The 24,781-nt window shown below is 40.5% G+C and overlaps 1 pseudogene; it reads right to left on the bottom strand.

Moving 5' to 3' along the window:
- Positions 1-429: 429 nt before the first annotated feature.
- On the bottom strand, positions 430-14,625 carry LOC147435315 (uncharacterized; annotated as a pseudogene).
- Positions 14,626-24,781: the final 10,156 nt, after the last annotated feature.

Here is a 24,781-nt window from a genome sequence, read left to right as displayed (position 1 = left end):
GACCCTCATGCACCTTATCCTCAGCCCCTGGCGGCCACTTCTTTCCTTCCCCTGCACTCGGCTCTTGGCCTCCAACTGCAGCCCGCCCATCTCTCTCTAGCAGCCCATGGCCGCCCCTCGCTTCTCCTTCCCTGCCACTTGAACCCCCTCTTTGATGCAACACGTGCCCTCCTTTGCAACTGATGGTGCCGTCCCTACATGCCAACTGCCGTCCTCTCTCAGCATGTGCCACCTTCTGCAGTGCTACAGATGGCGCCACCTTCCACGTTTTTTTTAAAGCATGGCAATTTTTTCTAAAAAAACCAAAATCACTTACGACTTGGGCCGCCTTCCCACAAGAGGCAACCCGAAGGCAATCGACCTGACCTTGCTTTGGAAGCTCGGGCCCCGAACTCTCTTCTACTTGGATCAAAACGATCCCTTGCGTTTTCAAGCTAGGCTCACCTTGACTCTCTTTTGAACCAAGCCAGTGGTCTTGCTTATAGTTGGCCGCCCACTTCGACTTCGCACACATGCCATAGCGCTATCAAAATAAAGCTCCAAGTCTTCATGGGCGTAAATAGACAAGGATCGCTCCACAAGAATGGTCCCCGGATGCTTTGATACTTGCCGGTAATGGCGACTACAACAAGCATTGGCCGCTCCGAATCCCAATGCAACCATGATAGATGGCCACATTCAAGCTATGCAAACATCTCGATCATTAGAGGCCCAAAATCATTGCGTGACCTGTAAAGTGCCACATCTAGCATACACATCCTCGCAGTAGAGTCTCCTGCTGACACCTTGATCCAGATCCCATATCATAAACCTGATAGTACCTGCATCCAGCACTCCTCGTCCCATTTTCAAGCTTGTGATATCTATACTTATTCCTATCACCTGTAATAGCAAAAAACCCTCGCAGCTCCTGCTAGCAAGTGCTCCATCCCGGTGTACCTGTCCCCTAGCACCATCAAATACTTGCCTAGTACTCCCGTCATCTGCCTGCGAACTGCCATGCCTAGACCTCTTTCACTTCCATAGGTCAACACAGTCGGGCTGCACCAACGCCTAGCATGGTCAAACTAGCGTAGTCGGACTGCTTGCTTTTTAAACCTAAACAAGTGATTATGACAAAAATTACACTGAATTTAATGTTTGATACTAAACAAAGGCACTGAATATTATGCTACCAATCACAATCAAAGCAGACAAACATGGATGCAAAAAAGATAAGGGGAAATGCTTATGGACAAGAAACACATGTTTGTGTTGATGGTCGTACTTGATTTGAAGTGTGAATGAGAGAAAGATTCCATGAAGGTCCAAATCCTAAAAACAGCAACACATTCTTGTACACACTAAGAAACACAAACAATACCTCTAGGAGGCACATCAATGGGAAAAAAGAACTTTGCTAATCACTAAACTCTAAAACAAAAACACTCCTATTATAGTAATCCTACCTACCCTCCATCACTCGAGTGATGAGGATCAAAGGTGTTTGATGACATAGGTTTTTGTTTCAGTGTACTGGATGCGAATGTGTAGGTTGACTAATTGTGCATACTCGTTTGGTAATTGCTCTTGCTCTTTATTATATATTTTTTTGTGAGTATAAGGCTCTATATATACATTCCCTAAGATTGGTGACTGGGAGGTCAGGGAGGAAGTTTGAGAGGGAAGCAAGTGAATGATGACTGTCAGCAAACACTCCCCCCTTCCTTGGGTAGATCATACCGTTTGAAATTAGCCTGTCACCCTTTGAAACCAATTGTTCCAGTTGGTAATAGGTGAGGATTTTTGCCATTAGTTTTCTATTACCTTAGGTGTCTCATCGAGTTGCAAGGGTGGTAAGGTACTCTCCCAGGATCGAACTTGAAGTGGTTCATTAGGTGATTCTTTAACACTTGGAGGTGTGGATTCCTTTGTAGCTTCATGGAGGTCCACTATTGTAGGTGGAGGCTGTGGAGAAGCTTTTATTTATGTATAGGGACTACATGAAGAGCAAGAAGCTTCATTTGACTTCCCTGTTCTTGAGCTAGGTGGAACAAATCGTTCTTTCTTTGGTACCCAAACTAGCTCTGGAGCGGGTGTGTAGCATTCTATGGTTTTTTTCTTTCCGCGATCGTTGATTCGTTTTGGAGCTACGGGATTGGGCTCACATGGGTCAGGTGACAAGAAAGAACACAATCTACGTTTTGGCACCCAGATTTGATCATTTCCTTGATACTAGCCGTGGGCTTCCAATAGTTGTTTAGGAATCTACCGCCACTTTTCCTTAAATTTTTTGGAGTGAGTGGGACGTTTCTTACAAGGCTTCTGTTTTTTAGCACTAGCTATGGTCGCTAAAGAAGATTTAGGGACCCACTTGCATGTTCTCTTTGTTATATGAGGATGAATCTTGTCATAAGCTATATGCATTGCTTGTAGCATATTTAAGGGTACGGGCATTTCATCCACCACAAGTGTTACCCAGGTCGTCCCCCTATTTCCCCAAGTGTCTATGGTTGCTGCTAGGTGGACCCAATCCACATTGTTCGACTCAGTCATCCCAAGTACTACATCCATATAAGGAGAATCTTCCCCAACATCAGTGTCCGCTTTACATGTGTAACAATACTGCAATGGGGTCGAATGAACTGTGGTGTCAGATCTATGATCAATTATAAACCTGTTTCCTAGAGGATGTGCTCGACCAGTCACAAGATCCACTCAAATGACAGAATCTTAGAACTGCAAGTAGACATGGTTTTTAGACCAGTCATGCACCATTTTTGCTTCCCTCATGAAAGGACGTCCTAAGATCATCTCCGATGCCATAGTGTGTTTGGAGAAATCCATAACAATGAAGGTAATCCTTATTTTATGTCCAAAGACCTTGATCTTGAGATCTTCTAGCATCCCAAAAGAATTAACAATAGACCCATTGGCCAATTTCACTAGTATGGTTGTGGTCGCAAGGTGATGTCTTCCCATAGTTTCCCATCCATTTTTAGTCACAATGCTAACCCCAGCGCCACCATCAAGGATTCCCTTCACAGTTAATCCCTTAGTACTGATTGATATGGTTGCATTGGATTCATCACCCTCAAAGTATTTTCCTAACTTGTTAACAGGTATTTCTATAACAAGGTTCTCATCTAGGTTGGTTTCTAGATCTAAGTGTTCCTCCTCTATTGGCATCTCCCCAGCTCCATCCATCTGTGAAAATTGTGGTAGCCCAAACTTCAGTTCTCCATTGAGGAAGGCTCGAAGAGCTGAGACTAGCTCAGGGTCTTTATATAGTTTGGACATGATGGTGGTTCTAACTTCTGAAGACATGAAATCCATCAATTTGGCAATGTTTAACGACACCTTTTGGACTTCAGTCCCTTGACGTGGGGAAGATGGGATCTCCATTTCTTTGATAGGATCAGGTAGTCCCTCTGTAAACATTCTTTACATCAAGAAGTGAGTACGCCCACTTTCCCATGACTTTAAGTCACTGTCTTCTTGGATGACACTAGGTATGGCTAAGGGTCTATGGACTTGGTGAGGTTTTTGTTGCGTAGGGAACACTGTGTCTGTAATCTGGATCTACCTAGGTGTTGGTTCTAGATCCCTTTGGGTATCTTCTACCAAAATCCTTGATTGCTTGACTCGCTCAATCTCCTCTGTAGGGTTTGGATAAGTTCCTATCTTCTTCTTGGATCCTGGCCATTGTGGCTCATGAAGATATTCCTTGTTGGTTTCTATCTTAGTGGTCGTTTTAGTCTCCATGGTTTCTCCTGAATCAGAATCCTCTTCAGCGTCGTTCATATATATGGGGTCGTCACCAGTCCCAATGTTGGTCTTTGAACTGGGGTCTCACTTTGCTGCTTTTTGCAATCTCTTCCTTCGTGTTTTCTTCTTTTTCTGAGATTGGGCAATTGATGCCGTGTCTCTTTCCTCAAGAATATAATTTTGTTTTTGGAGCATCGATCGTGTGAGTATGTTTACTGGTACCACAGGTGTACTTTGTGATGGCTCCTCGGTAACTTCAATCAAATTTAATGGCCTGATCTTTGGTGCATTTGGATGATTTGGACATTGGGCAATCAAATGATATATGCCACATCGATTACACATGAGTATTGGCATTGTAGACGTGCTTGCTTGATTGGTTTACATTAGTGTGGCGTTCTTTTGTAGCCTAATAGGGCACTCGGCTACACGATGTGGACCTCCACACTCATAGCATTGAAGAGGTGGTCTCTTAGCAGTGTAATTGATATTTTGGCCTCTTGCCGCAAGAGCAACTACTTGATATACATGTTTGACTTGTCCCCAATAGTCCTCCATGTAGTATTGTGCACTTTCTTCAAGCACATCCAGCCCATAGGCAATATTAGGATCTATATCTTCCTCACAGCCTTCCAAACAAGCAATAGATGACTCACAACCCACTTGATTCACAAAAGTGATTCTCGGATGTGGTGGTTGCGGTCCTAGAACTGGAGGTGGTAAGGGTATTGTTTGAACAACATTTTGGGCCCTAGGGACCATGTGTTGTGTTGTTTGTTCAAGAGGGGGGGCCGGCATCAATGTAGGCACTCGAGGTGTGTCTGTCCATGCTAAGGTTGGTCTATTGGCCATCATGCGCTTAAATACTATGAAATCCTTAGCTTGATGACCATACCTTCCACAGGCATTGCAATTCCCATTGAATTTTACTCTAAAAGTAGGGCATTCACTGGTACTATGCGGTCCATAGCATATTGAGCACCATTGTTGCTCCCTTCTTGGATACATATGATTGTTTTGCGGAGCACGGTTGTCTCTAAGACTCTCTTGAATAGCCTTGGTGAGATCTGCTAAAGTCATCTCGGATATCTTTGGCTCCTTAGCAATAGACTTTAGGGTCATTGGCCGATGCCCTGATGCTTGCGAGCAAATAGATTTAGGCTCAACACACACTCTCTCTCCTTGAATCATTAAATTATCCTCCAATTGGATCGCATTGGTGGTGACTGCTTCCCAAGTGGTGATACCTCTAATGACTAGGCCATTGTAGATATCCTCATGTTGTAATCCCCTAATGAATCTATCAAGCAATTGATTATTATTGAAGCGCTTATTTGGATTACAACGAGGATTCAAATGTTTCAAGCGACTAATAAAGTCTCTCACCGACTCTCCTTCCTCTCTTGGGCTTTCTGGAGCTGAGAGGCTACTCCCCAAAGCACTCCCTCTTGTATGTATTCTTTCAAGAACAGTCTCCTAAGAGTAGGGTAAATCATTTTTTCTTCCATCCTTAGGGTTCTATACGAATCCCTGCCTTCTCACTTAAGGTTAGGCTTAAAGCATTACGCTTATGCAGGTCATTGTGTTCTCCTAGAGAATCGCATATTTGTTCAAACACTTCGATATGATTTCTCACATCCCCGTCTCCACTAAATTTTTGTGTGAGCTTGGCTATTTGTACTGCCTTACTTCTAGGCTCTCTATCAGGCGTGTTACGCATATTCTCAGCAATAGATCAACCAATATCTTGAGAAAATGTTGCCAAGTCACCTAAGTGAGCAGGCACCGTGGGTAAAGGCGCTCCAGAGACTACATGTGGAGTAGGTATTGGCATTTGGCTTGGCGCATAGGAAGCCCTTGGGTTCCATGTTGGGTACAATGTTGTGCCATGTCGTGGCCCAAAGTTCATATGTGTGGCCCTGGGCACAGCAGACGTCGGATGTGACATGCTAATGCTAGCCGGTATCATCCCATGGAAATAAGAACTTGGGTGTTGTGGTTGTGGAGCATAGGTAGTTGAAACAATGGGAGGAGTAGGGACTCCATGAGTACGAGGACCCATGGGTGTATATGATTGGTACACACTTGTAGGTATTGGTGCAGGCACTGAGCTACCATGTAGCGGTGCTTTACTAACAAATGAGGTCCATGGCGTGTTTCTCGGCATGCCCATCATTGGAGTAGGCATGGTAGCCGTGGTATCATCAAGGGAAAGATGAGCTAGACTTGGAAAGGTAAAGCTATCACTTGTGGGCTCAGATTGCAAGGATATTGACATAGGGGCTTTTGCTTTTAACTCTCTTCGTTGCTCCGCCTTGCGTAAGCTCTCAAATTCCTTTTCCCTAGCCGCAATGATATATCGCTCGACCTCTTGCACTTCGGCAAGGCTTCTACCATCGGATAATATGGCCTCGGAGGGGAATAGGTCTGAAGAGTCAGGAGGTGCAGTGAATGAAGTATTCACAGGCACATTCTCTAAGGGCATAGGGTCTACGTTGGTCATGAATGGAGAATTTACTTCCCCACCCCCCTCATTTACATCATTAACTCCATGTTCAGAGCGAGTGGCTCTACTAAAGGTTTCCTTCAAGCGGCTAAGCATGCTCGGCCCGGATTGTGGGCCCATGGCATGCATGTCTTGGCTTGAGCTATCGAGATTAGGCATTGGGAAACCCTCCATGATGTCGTAGTCAGAGGAAGAGTCACTAGCCGCTATGTTTGGGTCTTGGTTTGTACTACCTTGGGACTCCGCCGAGGGCCCGGAACCTAAGGTAGGTGGATATTGGAACTCACGTAAGTTGAAATTCTCTCTAGTTGCTCCATCTCTAGAACACGACCAGAGCGCAGATGCATGTGCCTTTCGCACCCTACAAGCGTCCGCGAATAACCTCGAAGGTTAACCGCTTACTTTTTTAGGCGTCCGTTTTCACTCGTTTTTTAATGTTTTTAATGTTTTTTAATGATCGGTATTTTTTATTAAAGTGTGTGATAGCTCAAAACGAGCGTATCACTCAGAGGGTCGCGGTGTGCTTTACAGCACAATGTTCGGTCACTTGAAGCTCCGTTGGTCCTCAGAAAAGTCGATTTTTAGCTATGTGTAAAGCTAAAATACGTAATTTTAAAGGGCGACTGAGCCCTGAGCCTAAGTGTGATCTTGGACTTGGATCTGAGCTTGGGTCTGGGAGATATTTCCGACCCCGGTCCTACCTTTTTAAAAAATTTTGATTTTTTTATTTTATTTTTATTTTTTTGGGATAAGGTCGCCACGGCCTGCACGCGGGCACGCACACACTCTACCTACCTACTAACAACCAATACACCTACTGTTACACACTAACACACTTCATTAGCTCTCACAGATCTACTTCCTACTTACTGTACTTTGCATTACACAAAACTAGCAACCTTAATACTAAGACCTTATCACAGAGAAAAACACAGTAACCTTTCAAAACTTCATTAACAAAGAAATACACAGTAGCAACACAAAATCCTTCTTCTCAACACACACACCTTCCTTCCCTACCCTTCCTACAATTGAAATTGCACCACAAAAGAAGCATAGAGTGCCATTCAAGCTTAGTGTATGGCATTCCCCGGCAACGGCGCCAAAAATGTGCGCGTATGTCGCACGTGTCAATGCAAGGAACTTGCCAATACACTGTGTGCGAGCCACAAATGGCTCCAAGCACACAACAAGCCTAAACTAGTAAGCTCAAAGATGGCGATGGTGTGTCACTCACCGCTTTACGCTTGCTATCGTGGAGGATTCCTCGCCGCGAAGAAGAGGGAGACGCCGCTACTCCGCGCTCAACCACCTCGCCGTCGTCGTGCCACCGCAATTCTCCCTCTCTCTCTCTCTCTCTCTCTCTCTCACACACACACACACACACACACACACACACACACACACACACACACACACACACACACACGCATACACACACACAAGGAGATGAAGAATAAGAAGATGGAGATGGAGCAAGAGCACTCTTAAATTGCACAAATGAGAGAATCGGTGAATTTTAGGTTTTGTTGACTTTTATATGAGCTCGCCCCATTCACACTTGGTCACCCATGCTTAGCCAACTAATCCCTTGAATGTTCCAGTTAGAGTGCGCCTCTCATTGGCGATCACTCTTACCCTTTTCCTATTGGACCGACAAGCCCGGTACCTGACTCTACCAAATAAAAAATATAGTGTCCGTCGTAGGTGATAGGAATGTGCGTGAGGGTTAACAATACCCAAGTAATGATGCAACATCCCCAAATCTTTTATCTTGAAAGTAGCATTCAAATCAGCCTTAAATTTAGCAATATGTCTCTCATTTGGTCCACGATCAGCAAATCATATACATAAAGAACCACAATGAGAATTATATCACCCTCATGCTTTACATACAATGTGCTTTCTGTTGGACTGTTACGAAAGCCTTGTATGACCAAATGAGTGTCAGCTTTCTCATACCAAGCACAAAGAGATTGCTTCAATCCATACAAAGCCTTCTTACCTCTTCACACTTTGTCCTCTTGTCCTTTCTTGACTAAACAGTGAGGTTGTGTTACATAAACTTCCTCAAGTATGTCACCATCTGAGAAAGCAGTAACAATGTCTAATTGATGTACATCCCAACCAAAATGAGCTGCCCATGCACATAGAAAACGCACAGTAGTCATACGACAAGTGGGAGCAAAAGTCTCTTCATAATCTATGCCTTTTTGTTGTGCATAACCCTTTGCAAAAAATCGAGCCCTATGGCGATCGATCTCATTATCCGGTTTTCGTTTCAACTTGTAAACCCACTTCGTACCAATGCCTTTTTGCTAGGGGGCAAATCACATAAAGTCCATGTGTCATTTTCTATAAGTGCATCATATTTTGATTGCATGGTAGCCATCCAATTTTTTCAATTATGTGCTTCATCAAAAGATAGAGGTTCCTCAACATCATGTAAGTTAGACACAGCCAAAGCATCACAATCTGATGCATAAGATGCATGGCTAGAGCCTGCACAAGTACGACTAGACAAAGGTGCATCCAATTTACTGTCACGCAATGTATGCACCAGCCATTTTGGCATACCTCTAGCCTGCTCATTTTCAACCCTTCCCTCATTAAGTACATCATGTACATCTGCATCGGTAATAGGCTGATCGATAACTTTTTTAGAAACACCCATAGGCTGTACGTTTGCCTCATTGGAATTTACATTTGAACTTCCACCACTTAAAAGAGGCAACAAAGTATCATAAATGTCCTATGAGCTTACATTACTATCTCTAGTACATGACAGCAAGGCTGAACAGAATCTTCCACACACACTACATCTTGTGAAACCAGAATACACTTTGTTTGCAGATGATACAACCTGTAACCTTTGCTTTCAACACTATAACCAACAAAAATGCATTTGACAGCCTTATCATCCAATTTTTTGTGTTGTGTTTGTGGCACCAAATCATATGCCAAACAACCAAAAACATGCATGTGCTCAATAGAAGGCTTTCTATGATGCCATGCTTCATATGGAGTAATAGACTGCAAAGCTTTTGTAGGACACCTGTTAAGTACATAAGTGGCACACATGATGGCCTCAAGCCAAAAAGAATGCAGCAAAGCTTGACTTTTGACCATACATCGTGCCATTTTCATAAGTGACCTATTTTTCCTCTCAGCAACACCATTTTGCTAAGGTGTATAAGGCACAGTACATTGGTGTTTTATCCCACGACTAGCCAGAAATGCATTAAATTCATGAGACATATACTCCCCCCCTCGATTGGAACAGCGGGTGCCCATAGTACATTTCGAGATATTTTCAGCCATAGCCAGAAATTGTTTGAAGCACATAAAAACTTTGGCCTTTGCTTTAAGCGGAAATACCCATGCATGCTTGGAGTAATCATCAATGAAAGTCATGAAGTAAAGGTAATCGCCCAAGAATGAATTTGCATCACTATGCACAAGCTGCAACCTACATGTTGCCTAACTAAACCATTCTATGGAAACTTAGGACACTGCATTTTACCCAAAATACTGCCTTCACAAACATGTTTGACAGGTGGTTCAAGAGGTGGCAAAGAGGCAACCATATCAAATTTTTGCAACTGCAGCAAACTGGAAAAATTGAGATGACCAAAACGTGCATGCCAAAGTTTTGCATATGAAATAGCCCTTGAATCTGCAACTGCATTTGCAAAATTGTGTCCACACTTGTCATACAAAATGAGCTTATATAACCCACGGCACAAAAGACCAGATGCAACAATTTCATCACCAAAACTCAGATAATGAACTGGACATTTGTCATCCACAAATTTGACTACAATTCCAAGTCTAGCAAGTGCATATACAGACAAAAGATTCTTCTTGATCCTAGGTGCCTAAAGTGCATCAACAAGTGTGAAAGAACTGCCATTTGCAGTAGTAAGCACAATCTTTCTAACTCCCTGAACCAAATAAGAGGCATTGGTGGCACAAGTGACTGAATTCCCACGAGGGACAGCCTCAAGAGAGGTGAACAATTCACGATGTGAGGTAATGTGCTTTGTAGCACCACTATCAAAATACCACACACGTGAATGTGCAGCAGCTGACATGCATGCATCATGGACAGCAGGATTGTAAGTTCACTCTACACTAAAAGCCCATTCTGCATCAACATTAGCATCACAGTCTCCTTTTACAAAAGACTCAACAATTGATGCATTTGTAGTGGAACCAGCATTTGCAGTGGAACCACCCAACCCTCTTTCTTCTTAGCCTCTTTGGCCTTCAACTTAGGACACTTCAAGTGATCATTAGCTGTACAATAATGGCAACGCATCTTCCTTTTGCTCTTATTACCAGAATTTCCAGATGAAGTGCTGCTAGCAGAAGCATTGGAAACAAAAGTTTTGCCACTCACAGCAAAACCATAAGAAGTGGTTGCATTGTTGTTACCACCCTTTCTTTGAGAAGCAATAAAAGCCTGTTCAACTGCACGTTGTTTAGTCCTTTTTTTTTTTTAAAAGTGACTCTAGCAAGAACAATATGCATAATGCATCAAACTTGACAACTTCATGATTTCCTTGGGTCATAACTGTCCAAGTACTAGCAAAAGTCTCGTAAGAATCTGGTAAAGCATCAAGTACAGTCTGCACAAGGGAACTGTCTGAAAGGACTTCACCTACAGAAATAATTTTCTCATTGATATCCTTGACACCAGGAAGGAAAGTGTTCATATCATCTTCCTCATGCATAATCTTCGATTCTAGCTCTTTACGTAGCAAAGCAATTTCAGCCTCATTGGGACTTGCATAAAGACCAACAAAAATATCCCAAGCCTGTTTGTAGATTTTGCTAAATGAATGTGAGAAAAAATGGTGTGCTTCACAGACAATGCAATCAATGCATGAGCCTGCACATCCTTTACATCCCAATGAGATTGTTTTGTCGTAGGCAAAACAACTCTAATAGCAGCAATCCTTACAGCAAGACCTGCCAGATCCTCAACATCACCGGCATCCTCAGAACCAAGACGTACATCAATGCCCTACACAATATTCTAGATGCCCTTTGACACAAGAACATGATGCATCATGTAAGTCCACGTAGGGTAATTGTCCCCATCCAATCTATCCTCAACAGCAAACATCTTGAACATATCTGTGTTGTTGTCAGCCATGGTAAGTGTTGCACCTGATGGAAAACTTCCCGGAAAGAGGAGAAATGAAGCGGGGACAACAGGTGCTATATAGCACAAACCGTATAAGACTGAAAGGCACCTGCTATGCAAAAAATGGCACTGACAAAAACTTTGCACAAAATGACAAAATAGCCTGTGCAGTAGCCTGTAGTGGAAACGGAGGCCGAAATGAGCACGAATCAAAAATCTGAGCAGACTGAGCTCTTCGAGCACTCCCCAAAAAAAATCGACCTACAAACGCTTGCCAAATCTCACTGAAATCAGTGAAAATGAGCAGGCGTATGTTGGAGCTGCTGGCGACTAAGCCCGAGAGGACGCAACCTGCTCTGATACCAATTGTTGGAATTAGGATTGCAGAGAAGTGCACACACCTTGAGAAGACAAAGAAAGCTCAAGGCACACCATAGAGAGTGTATTACTTATTGTGCAATGGAAAGATAGATAGCCCTACAGTGATGGGCGTATATACAATGCACGGGGGAAAAAACCTCCTAAAGAGGAAAAAAATGCCCCGGTAGTCCTAGTGTGTTCACACACATCACTACCACATGTATATCATAACATTTAGATCACAGCCAACTAATTTAATTGCAAGAGTCAAAGCTTTGTCAAAATAGGGGTCATATAATGACACATTATAATTCGAGCGAACTGACAGGTAAATTGGTCCATCTGCTAGGTTGCTTTTATTTCCGTCAAGAAATTGGTAGATTGTAAATAGGATGCCTGGTATCTAGAATCAATACTAAACAAGATATTGCTTAACTTGCTCTAAACAGAGGGTTTACTCCTATTTGTACACAACCAAGATGAACAAAGTGATAGCCCTTTTTAATGGCTTCAACTTTATCATGTTGTAGGATCTTAGTGAGCTTTATGAAATGCATTTAATTATCTGTAGGGATAGATGCAATTGATCTATTATCTAAGTAAATGGTTGAAGCTTTAAGTTTAAATAGGTTTCTATGTTTATATACATGATCAGCTTTCAAATCAGGTATTTTCCATTGGGCAGACAGTTTGGATTCTTCTACAGCTATGGAGAGGTGCACAAAACACTAGGTCACTTTAGACAATGATTTGTAAAAGAATTCCATTAAGATTTTACCTGATAGTGGGTTGAGAGATAGGAGTCTCTTCGGGAATTTATCAAGGATTTGTGCCTATGGATATATCCCAAATGCCGAAGGCAACCATTGAACCACGTGACCTTCCCTTTTGACACAATTCAAAAAAATGGAAGCTTTTGGAGCAGACAATGTTAAAGAGAGCAGTTTTTGCTAGTCACTCTATAGTAGAAGACCACAAGATTATAGATTTTGAGCATTAAGGTGAAACTCACAAGAGATAACTTTACAGGCGATACTTTCACAGGCTCTGATGCCATCAAATGCACACACAACTACTACCAACGGAAGGAGTATATTATAAAGTAAAAAGGAATACAAAGGAAATACACTAAGCGTGCAGGGGATTAATATGGAGTTCTATACAAGGCTAGGCTCCACTAAAGATGGTTTACAAAATGAAGGATTGCTCCCCTTATATAGAGAGGTGGGGTGCCTTTCAAGGACAAGTATCTTGTCGTTGCACACTAAGATACTAGTGGAGAGGGAATCCCTTAAATTAACTTTACTAGTAGAGAGGAACCCCTTTCCTAAAGTGGTTTTAGCTTTTGAGGTGGAGTATGTGCTGGCACATTCGTGGCATCTTTTATGAGCTAAGTGATGATGTCACTCTATGTGTTGGCACAGTCGTGGAATCTTTTATGATCTAAGTGATGATGTCACTCATTATCTAATTTGCCTTCTGCATGCCGTGGTGGACATGCCTTTTTTTTGCGCCGCCCGACCCCATCGTACACCATGGTGGTCCCGTTGCCTCCATGCATTCCCCCCTCGTCGCTTGATTTCATTAAAAAATCCCCAAGAGGTGCCACCAGCCAATGAGTGCTTGCATGGTTGAGGTTTTCTGCACGTGTTGCAAAAATGAAATTTATTGGACAATATGAATAAAAAATAAAACAAGTAGAGAATGTTGACAAAAATCGATAAAAAGACAATTATTATGTATTAAATTGGATATTACATCATGGGCAATTAATTTTTCTATGAATTACATCTGTGGGTATGGGGAAAATGGCTGACTTGACACCAAGGGACTTTAACATTTCCTATGGGTTAGTCACCCCGTGACTCGGCTTAAGGCACTGTGGGAGAGGACAAATCAAGGGTGCTTGCCTTTAAAGGCATACAATTCCGCTCTCGGTCCGCCAATATATATTTGTGAGCATTTAGGGTGAGGGAATCTTCAACGAGTATGGAACGTAATGCTTTGCACTTGAGCAGCTCCGCAGAACCATTCCTAGAGAACTTTGTGTGAGAAACTCAAAGAATCGATGGCCCCATGTGGCTCTAGTAGTGCCAAAGAGAGATATTCTAACCATGGGCACATTGCACGAACCTCCAGCACACATTGCAAACTTATCAACATGGTATGCCTGTTAGGGGCTCACAACCCTAGCAAGTATTCACTAGAAGAAACATGCGGTATAAAGGAAAATGACTACAGGAGACTGCTCATTGAATCACAAAACTACAAAGTATGTGAATAAGAAACACTATGGTTGAGACAAAGAAAGTACTGCTTCACTGTGTATTCATCATCACCATTAAACTACATGCCCAAAACAACAATACGACTATAAGAAAGCTGCAAACTGCTCGTTGGTTACATCTAAAAAATTGCCATACGCCATAAGACAATTCGAGTATTATAACTACCTAAGCATAAGACTTGTGTAAACATGCCCCTAAGTTTTTAAAGTTAATACCTTAGTTAAAGTCCAAAAAGATAAGTACCCTGACACATCAGGCCTTGACACTTGGCACACCTGGTGGGCAATGTTTATCAAACATTGTGAGAATCCATCTCTTGATCAGAAATCAACATGACCTTTAATTTTAGTTTGCTTTGAACTTTCCCCTTTAATTACAGCTGCCTTATCATCTTCACTAAGTCATGCATCCACTTCAGCTTCAGTTGTTTCCTTTGTAACCTCAATAGTCTCCTTACTGAGTATATCTTCAACAATAATCAGTACTGGATCTTTACATTTCTATTGTCCACCTGCACCACTTGCCTCTTCGCCTGCAACTTTAATTGTAACTGCATCTTCAGTTGACTGCATCTAAACTTTAGTTTCAGTTACCTTCAGCATTACAATATCACTCTAAGTATGCAATTTTTTAGGTTGATGATGTTTCTACTGCTCCTACTGCTTTTGCGACTCTTCATACTGCTGCTTCAGTTCCAACATTCTGCTTCTGCACAAACAAGTTCTCCTCCTCTACTTATTCTTCCACAAAGATCTGATATGATTTACTGACCACATTTTACATTTTGACTTTGATTTTCTCCCACACACCTTTCATATAGTCTCTCATTTTTGCCTTCATCTTTTGCACATCACATGAAGCAAGATACCATCCCTCTACATCTAGCTCCTCGTCTGACATTTCTCTAATCTTTTCTTCCACTTTTTTGCATGCTATAACCATGTTCAACAAAACCCTGTTGCTGCTCTCCAAAGTAGCATTTAAGGTACTCACTATAGTCAACTGACCCTCCAAGACACTAAACCACTCATCTCTCCATTCAGCAATTTTGATTGAACTCTTTTGTATGTATACTACCAACTGCTTATATGAGGATCATTCCTTCTGTATCAACTCTTGGCTTTCAATTAATTATTGAACTTTCCTCTGTAACATTGCTCCTTCATTTTGAACTTTCTTTTCCTTCAGTGCTTCCTCCTTGAACTACTCCAATTCAGTGCAGTCTCTTATTCTCCCTCTTCATCACTAAAGTAAAATCCATGTCTAGACTACAGGAGGCTGGTCATTAAATCACAAAACTGCAAAGCATACCAGTTATAAAAAAAAAATTATTATAGTTTGTACTTAGTCCCTTCATTTAGGTCCATGACTTCCTTCTTAAGTTTTGTTTTAAGAACGGTGGAAGGAAGTCATAGAGAACATCCAAAAGCCAAAGTGGCCGTAGTTTATGAAGGCACTTTTTTGGAAGGTGATGTGGGGTGCTCTACCAACAAGAATAAAGATCCAGGAAAGCGGCACTGGGTCCAATTGATGCTTGGGGGGCAGGATAGCTAGTGAAGATCTGGCCCACCTTTTCATGGAATGTCGGGAAATGAGAGGCTTGGTAGTGAAAATCTACAAGTGGGTCCAAAGAACATGGCATATCAAGTTCTTCAAGACTGATCTGTTCCTTGGTGTCAAGAAGATGGAAAGTCTTGCTATTCTTATTTGCACTCAAATTGTCAAGTACATCTTCTTTCACCATCTTCTTCTTGATGTTGCAATGTTCTCAAAGATTATACAAGAAAGAAGAGTGATGATCTATATGCTCAGAAGAAAGCAAGACTTGAGAGACTAGTCTAGGACTGCACATGCCGTGTTGTCAACTTATGAGTAAATGTTTAGATCTATAGTTCACCTACTTTGTGAGGCCAACTATGATAAGCCATGATCAAGAAGTTTATCAGTTACCCCCTCATCCCAGCACTTTTCAACTGCTAGACAGAGTCCCTAATTGGACACTGACAAAGATGATGATAAAGCTTTTAATCCATTTTTGCAAGGGAATTCAACAACTGATTTGAAACATTTGGGTCTTGAACTTGATCTCATATTAGGCAACCGGCCTACATACAAATGTATGAAAGAGATCACAACTCAGCTCAAACAACTTTAGATTCAAATGTAGAGTGCAAGGGGAATCTTAGACCAAAGAGTGAAAGATATGATTGAGGCAGGCTACCATTAGCCAAGGAGCCCACACTCAAATGCTGGTAGGAGCTCAGGCAATTGTTCTCAGAAATGTCTTCCAACTTGTAAGTATTACTAGGAAGAGGATGTAGCAAGAGAATTGGGTCATTCTCAGTTTCCTTGAGTTTGTAATTGACTCTCCATTCCTTTTATATACTTTACCTACTAAGAAATCAGGGTTGCCAAAACTTTTCCCAGCACTGTATCCTCAGTACCCAGTTCACATATCTCAGAATTATAGATCCGATATGTGACTGGTATGACAGAGCCATTGTTGAATGGAGAGCTTGGCAATCAGTAGTAGAGACGGCACTCAAAAAGACATTGTACTTGAATTACAAGCTGCCATCCATCCCTTCAAGCTTTGCATGGGTCAATGGTTGGTCTAGCTTTGAGGACTAACAAAGATCACCAATCAGCTCCTTCAGTTAACAAATGAATCTTCCAAAATTCCAAAAAAATACATCACTAGTAAGAAGCCTTAGGCCCACAGTATAAAGAGATGGCTGAAATTCTTTTTGAAGCCAGAGTTAAGACTAATTAGTTGCTCTCACAAGGATTGGTACACACTGCCTTGCCTTGTCACATAGGCTGGCCAGATCCCATTGTCATGCATTTTTCAAATGAGACTAAAGTCTTTAGATCATTCCATAAAGATTCCGCACTAGGCTCATGTATATATGTGTACATAGCCCTGCAATTTTTGGAAGTGACCATGTAAAAATTCATGTACAAAGGTGTGATTTTGTGAGGCTTGGGTGCTGATGTTTTGGGTTGTTTGAGTCCCCAAGGCATGGTTTTTAATAAATATTCTTAGTCGTGCTTTATACCTCATGCATCGGACTTGTATATCATGAGCTATGAGCATCCAAAGTGGGCAGTCTCAACTTAGAAAGTGATTGCATGTGCATACGATAAAGGAAAATGGGCCAACTTGATGATTGGAATTACAAATTCTGAGATTTAAGATTTCTAGAAGTAGTCGAGATTATGGGCTTTGAGCCATGTGTTAGGGTGTGTCATTCGGTGACCGGAGCAACAAGTTATTCTTTGGGGACGGTATACTTTTTGGTGCTGAGGTTGAAGTTTTAACAATCTTGGGCTATAAAGCTATAGAGGTTTCCCACATTTTCTTTTGTCCAACAACGTATAGTTGCAAACCTCAAAGAAATTTGCAATGCATACACTTAATTAAAAGAGAAACGGAAGAGGAATGCAATACAAGTTTTAGAATTGAAAAAGGATAACCCACTCACTAGGTATGTTGATCACAAATTGGAGCTGAGAAGCCGCTTGAGCATACGTACATGAGAGCTCTTTTCTCTTCAAAAGATAAGCCTTCTTCTTAAATTAAAGTTGTTGACTTTTATACCTAGGGATTTCTAAATGGCTAGTGACTAGCTCACATGGGCTTTTACACATATCATGGATAGAATTACATCTTAGGGAATCGACCTGCTACTGTTGGACTAGGATTTACACACAATGTAGCTACACTAGCTCAAAAAAAAAACATAGTCCAAATACGTTAAAAATGTGCTTTTCGGCTAGGTGGGTGCCCATATACTGAATCTGCCAATAGTGGAACATGATCATGGGTGCCGCAATGATTCACATGAATTGGTCTTGATGTGGACCCATCAACTATCGTGGGATGGCTCCCCTATCAGCCGATGTATCTACGATCATTTAAAACTGTCATGGCTCGTGACGATCATGGGAGGAATTTTTTTATTCTATGATGTTGCTAATATAATCCACTCACCATTGTGAGTTTTGGAAAAAAAACATTTATCTTACTTGTTGATAGTGTTCAAGTGGGACTACACTCTCCCTATGTTTTTTTTGGAGCATTGGAGGGAGCAAGCGTAGTAGAAAACATTTATATTCATGTGGGAAGAAATAATGCTTCCAAGGATAGTGTGTAATACTATTAAAGTCAAATAAAATGGGACAGACTCTGCATTCCTTTCAGATCAACTTCACGATATAAAGATTCTCTCATTTGTTTTTCTTCTTTTGACAAAGATTTAATCATGTGGAATACATATTTCTCTACCAAAGGATGCAATCATAATTTCTTTTTCCATACAAGAGTGCAAAATTTTCTTTACCCTTCAGGCAACAATGGAGATTCCTCACCTTATTTTGTCAAAAAATATCACAAGGGCCTGGGTTCATTATGTCATTATGTGTAGGCCAAACCTATGACATCTAGAGCTTGGACAATTTTAGAAGTTTGTTACTCTTGGACTAGAATACATTCCCCAATTTTGGCAAGATAAAGGAAGTACATCCCTTCAATTGGAAATGTTTTTGTTGTACCCATAATAGCTCTTTTTCTCATTACTTGGAAAGAAGTTGCAACCATGGTAGAAATCTATATATACAAGGCACGTGTTAACTTCAAAACCCTTTGTCCATCTTTGCAAAGAGTTTTCTTTTCAAACCTCTTGGCTATCAAAAGCAACATCGATTTCAAACCTTTTTAGTGGTTTCAAACGAGCTTCTCTATATTAGCTACACATTTGATAGTGCATTAAAATGAGTCTTTCTATACTTGGGCCACATTGCAATCCATGCACATGGAGAGTCATTTTTTAATGATATATTCCAAAATATACTTTTAATATTAGCTTGTCATTAATGCATAGTTCTTTTACAAAAAGGAAATTCTATATTGGTAGGTAGATTGGATTTCTTAGTAGCATTACTTACCAATATTTTATATTGGTAGGTAAATTGGATTTTTAAGTAGCAACATTACAAAATCTATATTCCACACACTTGAAGTGGAAGCTTTTAAGGTGAAATACTGGAAGAAAAATGGGCCAAGATTTTATTGGTTCAAGGGAGAAATTTACTTTATGGGTCTTTCCAAAGGGAGTGCCATAACTTACCAAAAGCATGTGGTTATTTTTTTGTTTCATTCAAAAATTATAAGAGAAAAATATCACCTCCTTATCTAAAATGCTAATCAAAATTATTCTAGGATTACCTCTTACCACGTATCCTCTTTGTGTTAACTTGCATGTGGGTTAACAACCGGTCACTTGGGGATTTGAATGCAAGATGCCTCCCCATTCTCACCATGAGAGAGAGAGAGAGAGAGAGAGAGAGAGAGAGAGAGAGAGGGAGGGGGGGGGGGGGCACCCCACCCATTAGTCTTTTCAATATGGAAGAGAGGGTTGCCTATCCATTGGATTCTTCTTCATGCAAGGGATTGTGAGCATACTATCCTCTTGGATTGGGCCTACCTTTGTGGCTCCTGCATAGTTTTTTTGTGATTTATTGTATAGGACCCATCTTTGTTTTTGTTAAAGTTGGCATCCATTTATTATAAATGGATAAAGGAAATTCCAAATTGGACAAAGCATGATATTTTAAGAATCTTCAGTTGGGCATCACTTCACATAATTTTGTTTCTCTTAAAATGGATAAATCTAGACACTTGAAACCCAATTTGGAACTTTAAGGGAACCTTAGAGTATGCATACACTAAGTTGCATTGTATGTTATACGATGTACATATCATACGCTTTAAACTAACGTATTATACAACACCTATCCTTATTTCGACGTATTATACGGTGCCACATCTATAAAACCACCGTATCGTATAATTTTTGATAATTTTGATCGAAATAATATTTCGATCAAAATAATAGTACAATCAGAATATAGCTCTTTATATCTTGTGAAAACAGACTGTTTTCCTCATTCTATTGTTCTCTCTTCCCTTATCTCATCTATAGGTGAGCTTTACAACATCAAGAAAAATATTAAAAAGGTTTAAATTTAGTCATATAAGTTTTTTAGTAAAAATTTAGAGATTTGGGTAAAAAGTTTTTTTTAGGCTTTGGAGTTTTGAGTCTTTATCTGCTCTGTGTAAAGTATATCTTACACTGGGAAGTAAATTAAGCAAAGTAGTTAATGATTACTTGCCTTGTGTAGAGGAAACTCACACTTGGAGGTGATTTAAGATAGTTAAAAGTTAGCAGTTATTTGCTTTGCGTTGAACTATGTTCACACTTAGAAGTAACTTTAGTTAGATAGTTAAAGTTAAGAGTTACTTGTTGTGTGTTGAACTATGTTCACACCTAGAAGTTACTTAGGTTAGATTTATCTAATGATTGTTTGTCATGTGTAGAGTAATACTCACACTATAGACAATTTAGGTAGATTAAATAACAATCTCTCTCTTTGTGTAGAGGTATTCTCGCACCTAGAATAGATTTAGAGAAGTAGTGAATTTTGATTGCTTGCCATGTGTAGAGTTACACTCACACTTGGAGGTAATTTAGATAGGTTTTTTAAAGATGTCTTTCTTTGTGTAGAGTTTACTCACACTTGAAATTTATTATGATAGATTAAGCAATTTATTTATCATGATTCAAGTGTAAAGTGAAAGCTCACACTTGAAAAAAAATTATTTTTGGTTTTCATGATTTAAAGAGGTTGAAAATGTTGACAAATAAAGTAATGTAAATGGTATTATAGTTTGATTTTAAATGTGTATTTAGTAACTAGTTTTATTTGAGTTTGCACATCTTAAGAAGATGGTGAAAGGATACAAGTGGAACTACGTAGATGAACTGGTCAGTGGAAAGACTACATCAAAGTTGAGGTGTAAGACCTGCGGCCATAATTTTAGCAAAAATGCTCACAGGATAAAAGAACATGTGTTTAAAATTCTTGGAAACGTTTTAGCTTGCAAATACCCCCCAAGAGGTATTGAAGAAAAATTTCTTGAGTGGGCGCTCAGGGAAAAAAGAGCACATCTTGAGGGCAAAAAAAAGGGACGTCCCAAAACGATGTCTCCATCTATGGCTAGGGACATCGAGATGACACTTGAGAATGATCAGAACCCTCCCTCAACCCCTACTTCAGATCAAGCAGGGTGTCATTCATCCTTTGCTGGGGATTGTAGCTCTAATCCTATCGGAAGCTATGCTAACATAAGCCGAAGTGAAGCATGGACTGGAGGAGAACCTGCACCAAGTGATCTTACTTTGCCTCAGGCATTTGGGAAACAGTGGCTGCTTGAACTCCCTCTTAAGTGGATGCAAGCATTTGCTACATGTGGAATTCCTTTTAATGTCATTCAAAATCCTATCTTTAAAGATGCTTTAATGAGCACAACGAAGAAGGGTTTTGTGGTGCCTGATTATAATAAGATGCATAGAAAATATTTAGATAAAGTGAGAACTACATCAGAGAATATTTTAAAGCGCACAACTCTTGATTATGTGACATAGCATGGATGCACAATTGCTCTAGATGGTTGAACAAATTGTCAAAAGAAACCATTGATTCATGTGATGTTGATTTGTCCAAGAGGTTCCATTTTTCTTGACGTGATCAATACATCCCTCAAAGAGAAAACTAGTGGATATGTTGCTGGTGTATATGAGCGTTCGATCAAAAGAGCAAGGGAACCTAAAAATGTGATAGCCATTGTCACAGATAATGCATCTAACAGCTAAAAAAGCAATTGAACCAAAGTATCCAGAGATTACATGGGTTCCATGTGCTGCTCACACTTTGACTTTGCTCTTAAAGGACTTTGGGGAAGTTCCTTCTATTAAGAAAACTCTTCTAAATGAAAACCACTTGGTGAAGTTTATAAGAGAGCATTCATTTTCTTACGCTTTGTTTAGAACAAAGTCCCCATCCAAAAATTGATAGATTTTTTGTGTGACGCATTTTACAATAGCATATTACATTCTCTCTACACTGGAGTAGGTTAAAGTAGCCATTGTTGAAACAGTGGCAGAGAGAAGATGGGACATTTGATTTGATAAATATCCCAAGTATGAGCCTACTGCTTCCAAATGCCATCAGCTTGTAAAATCTCTTGTTTTTTGGAGAAATGTAGACAAAATTGTTATTGTCACAGAACCCTTCACTCATTTGATACGATAAGTGGACAAAGAAGCCTCTATCTTTGGACGAGTTTACAAGTACATGCACGAATCCACTTGCAAGTTAAAATATTGAGTATCTTATGCAGGAAAAGAGAAAGCCATGATGATGTCATTTGTCAAAAGATGATGGAAGCAGCTGGATACACCTTTACATGGAGAAGGTTTTATCTTGGATCCCAAGTTCCAGATGCACAAGCAATCTTCAAACAATGAAGTGATCAATGATTTCAAGAAAGTGTGTGCTCAACTATTAGGCAATGTCGATGGACAGGTGGCATACACACAGAAGACAACATATACTATCAGAGAAAGGATGTTTGGGGATCCTTGGCATATAGATGCTATCAAGACGATGAGCACACCGGTTTGGTGGAAAGAGTACGGTGGAGAAAAAGTGGAACTTCAACATGTGGCTATGAGAGTATTGTCTATTGCCACCTCAAGTGGTAGCTGTGAAAGAAAGGTTAGTAAAGGTTTCAACTCTTTCTGTTTTTAAAGGTTTCAACTCTAATTTTATTTCTTATATAGGATTACACAAGCGTTCCTTGCTGATTTTTAGGGTTTCTAGTATTTCTTTGATGTTTTAGACTCTCTCTCTCTCTCTCTCTCTCTCTCTCTCTCTCTCTCTCTCTTGCTCATTGTCTCTCTTTCTCTCCATCTGTTGTCTATCATTGTCAAAAAGAGGGAGGAAGATAGAACATAACTTACACAATTGCAACAACATCCGTCATGTCCATTTGTTCCAACAAATAGAGATTTACATACCAAAAAGAGATTTTAGTTACAAATCTTGAGATTTAAGATACAAAAAGAGCTTAGTATTGTTTGGGAGATTTAATTTAAATCATGGGCTTGTTCTCCAAAAAGATCAGATACACTAAATTTTGAATTTCCAAATGAATCACTTGGACCCACATTGCCTATCTCTTCTTTGTTAACAAGCCCATACCTTGCCTCATACCATGCCAACTTTTTTCCTAGCTCTGCTACACAAGCATGCAGCATGGTTGGGGTCTCTCCTTGACTTGCCAAATCCACACCTTGGGTTGCAAGCTGTTCAATGACTACGGTTTCTTTGGGCAAATATGTGTAACCTCTCTTTCGAGGAGGATCTTCTTGATTGGCTTCTCGTACATGAATCTTCTTGGTTGGGCTTCCTTTGCCAACGCCTCTTGTAGTGGGACAATCGTTCCAATGTACTTTGAGCCGCAATACATAATAACAATAGCATTGTTGCAAAAAGTAAATTTTCACTTGATTATTATTTGGTGGTGATCTGTACACTTGGATAAATCTTGAAAGAATATTTCTTGCAAGGACAATCTGTTGCAAATCTGAAACCTTCAATGGAGTGGAAGCCTCAGCATTTCCACTGACTCAAAATAATATATTGCTCACAATGTGATTCGGGCATAGTTGTCTGCATTGCCTGTAATTCAATGGCTCCCCTTGAAGTTTTGATTCGTCTTCTTGGGACCCAGCCAAAGCGCTGAGATCTCCGTGAGCCACCCGAATCTCTTCCTCTTTGTAAATTTGTTGAGCCAATGCATGATTAAGCAAAGGATCATTAGGCTGCGGTGCATTCTGGTGGGGAGAAATATCTTCCATACCTGAAATGCAAAGTAATAAACTTTAATGAGACAGGTATTAGCACTTAGAAAAGAGAGATGGTTTAGAGGATTTCAGCGATCCAACTTGAAATACTTTAAAACCTTAACTTGAAGAGCTTTAAACACGTAACTAAAAATACAATTAGAGATGTAGTTTGAAATATCACCACACGTTGTACAATATTAATGACAAAAAAAAGTGTTATTGGTCTAATCATCAACATGCCTCAAGCCAGATTTGGTTACAACAAGATAGCCAACATTATGGGCTCCATTCAAACAAAGGCTTAAATCTCATATTTTAGGTCTATCTAAGGGTTTGGAGGCTTTTCCACTGGCACGATGTTTGTTTACATTTCACAAAAAATTGTGCTTGAGAACCTCGGAGGACTCTGGAATACATGCAACCAAGCATCTAAGAATATATGAGAGACTATATATATCAGATTCTTTTGTGAAAGGAGGAGGATTGGTGCTGATATTCTCAGGGTAGTCCATGGATAATCGCGCTCGAATTGAGCTCTAGTTTGAGGGGTGAGATTTGGCAGCTTGGGAAATGTTGCCAAAGTGTTTGATGGTGTCCTTTGTCCCCAACCCGCGCAATGCCAACATACACTCCTTGCTTGCCAAAATGTAGTAGAATATTTCTAGTGTGTAGATCATTGTGAATGAAGTCGTGACTATACACAAATTTCATCGTCTGTAGAAGAGCGTTGCAAATCGGCAAAATGTTGTCTGTGAACTGTTGTACAGTTCTAAATGTGTGTCCGAAACTCTTTGATTGCAGGCTTGCTTTCACCATGATAACATGCCTGAATCCACTGCTCAAGGTGATCTCCATTCCAAAGCTTGAAGATCAACATAGGCCTTTTGCTATAACAAACAAGAGCACCGGGAAATATCATGCCACAATGATAAACAGTTGTAGCAGTTGCATACTCTAGCACAATTTGTAATGTTGG

Source organism: Adiantum capillus-veneris, chromosome 18, assembly GCF_014529385.1.
Source record: "Adiantum capillus-veneris isolate H3 chromosome 18, ASM1452938v2, whole genome shotgun sequence".
In the NCBI taxonomy this organism is placed as follows: domain Eukaryota; kingdom Viridiplantae; phylum Streptophyta; class Polypodiopsida; order Polypodiales; family Pteridaceae; genus Adiantum; species Adiantum capillus-veneris.
This window is presented reverse-complemented; position numbering and strand designations above follow the sequence as displayed.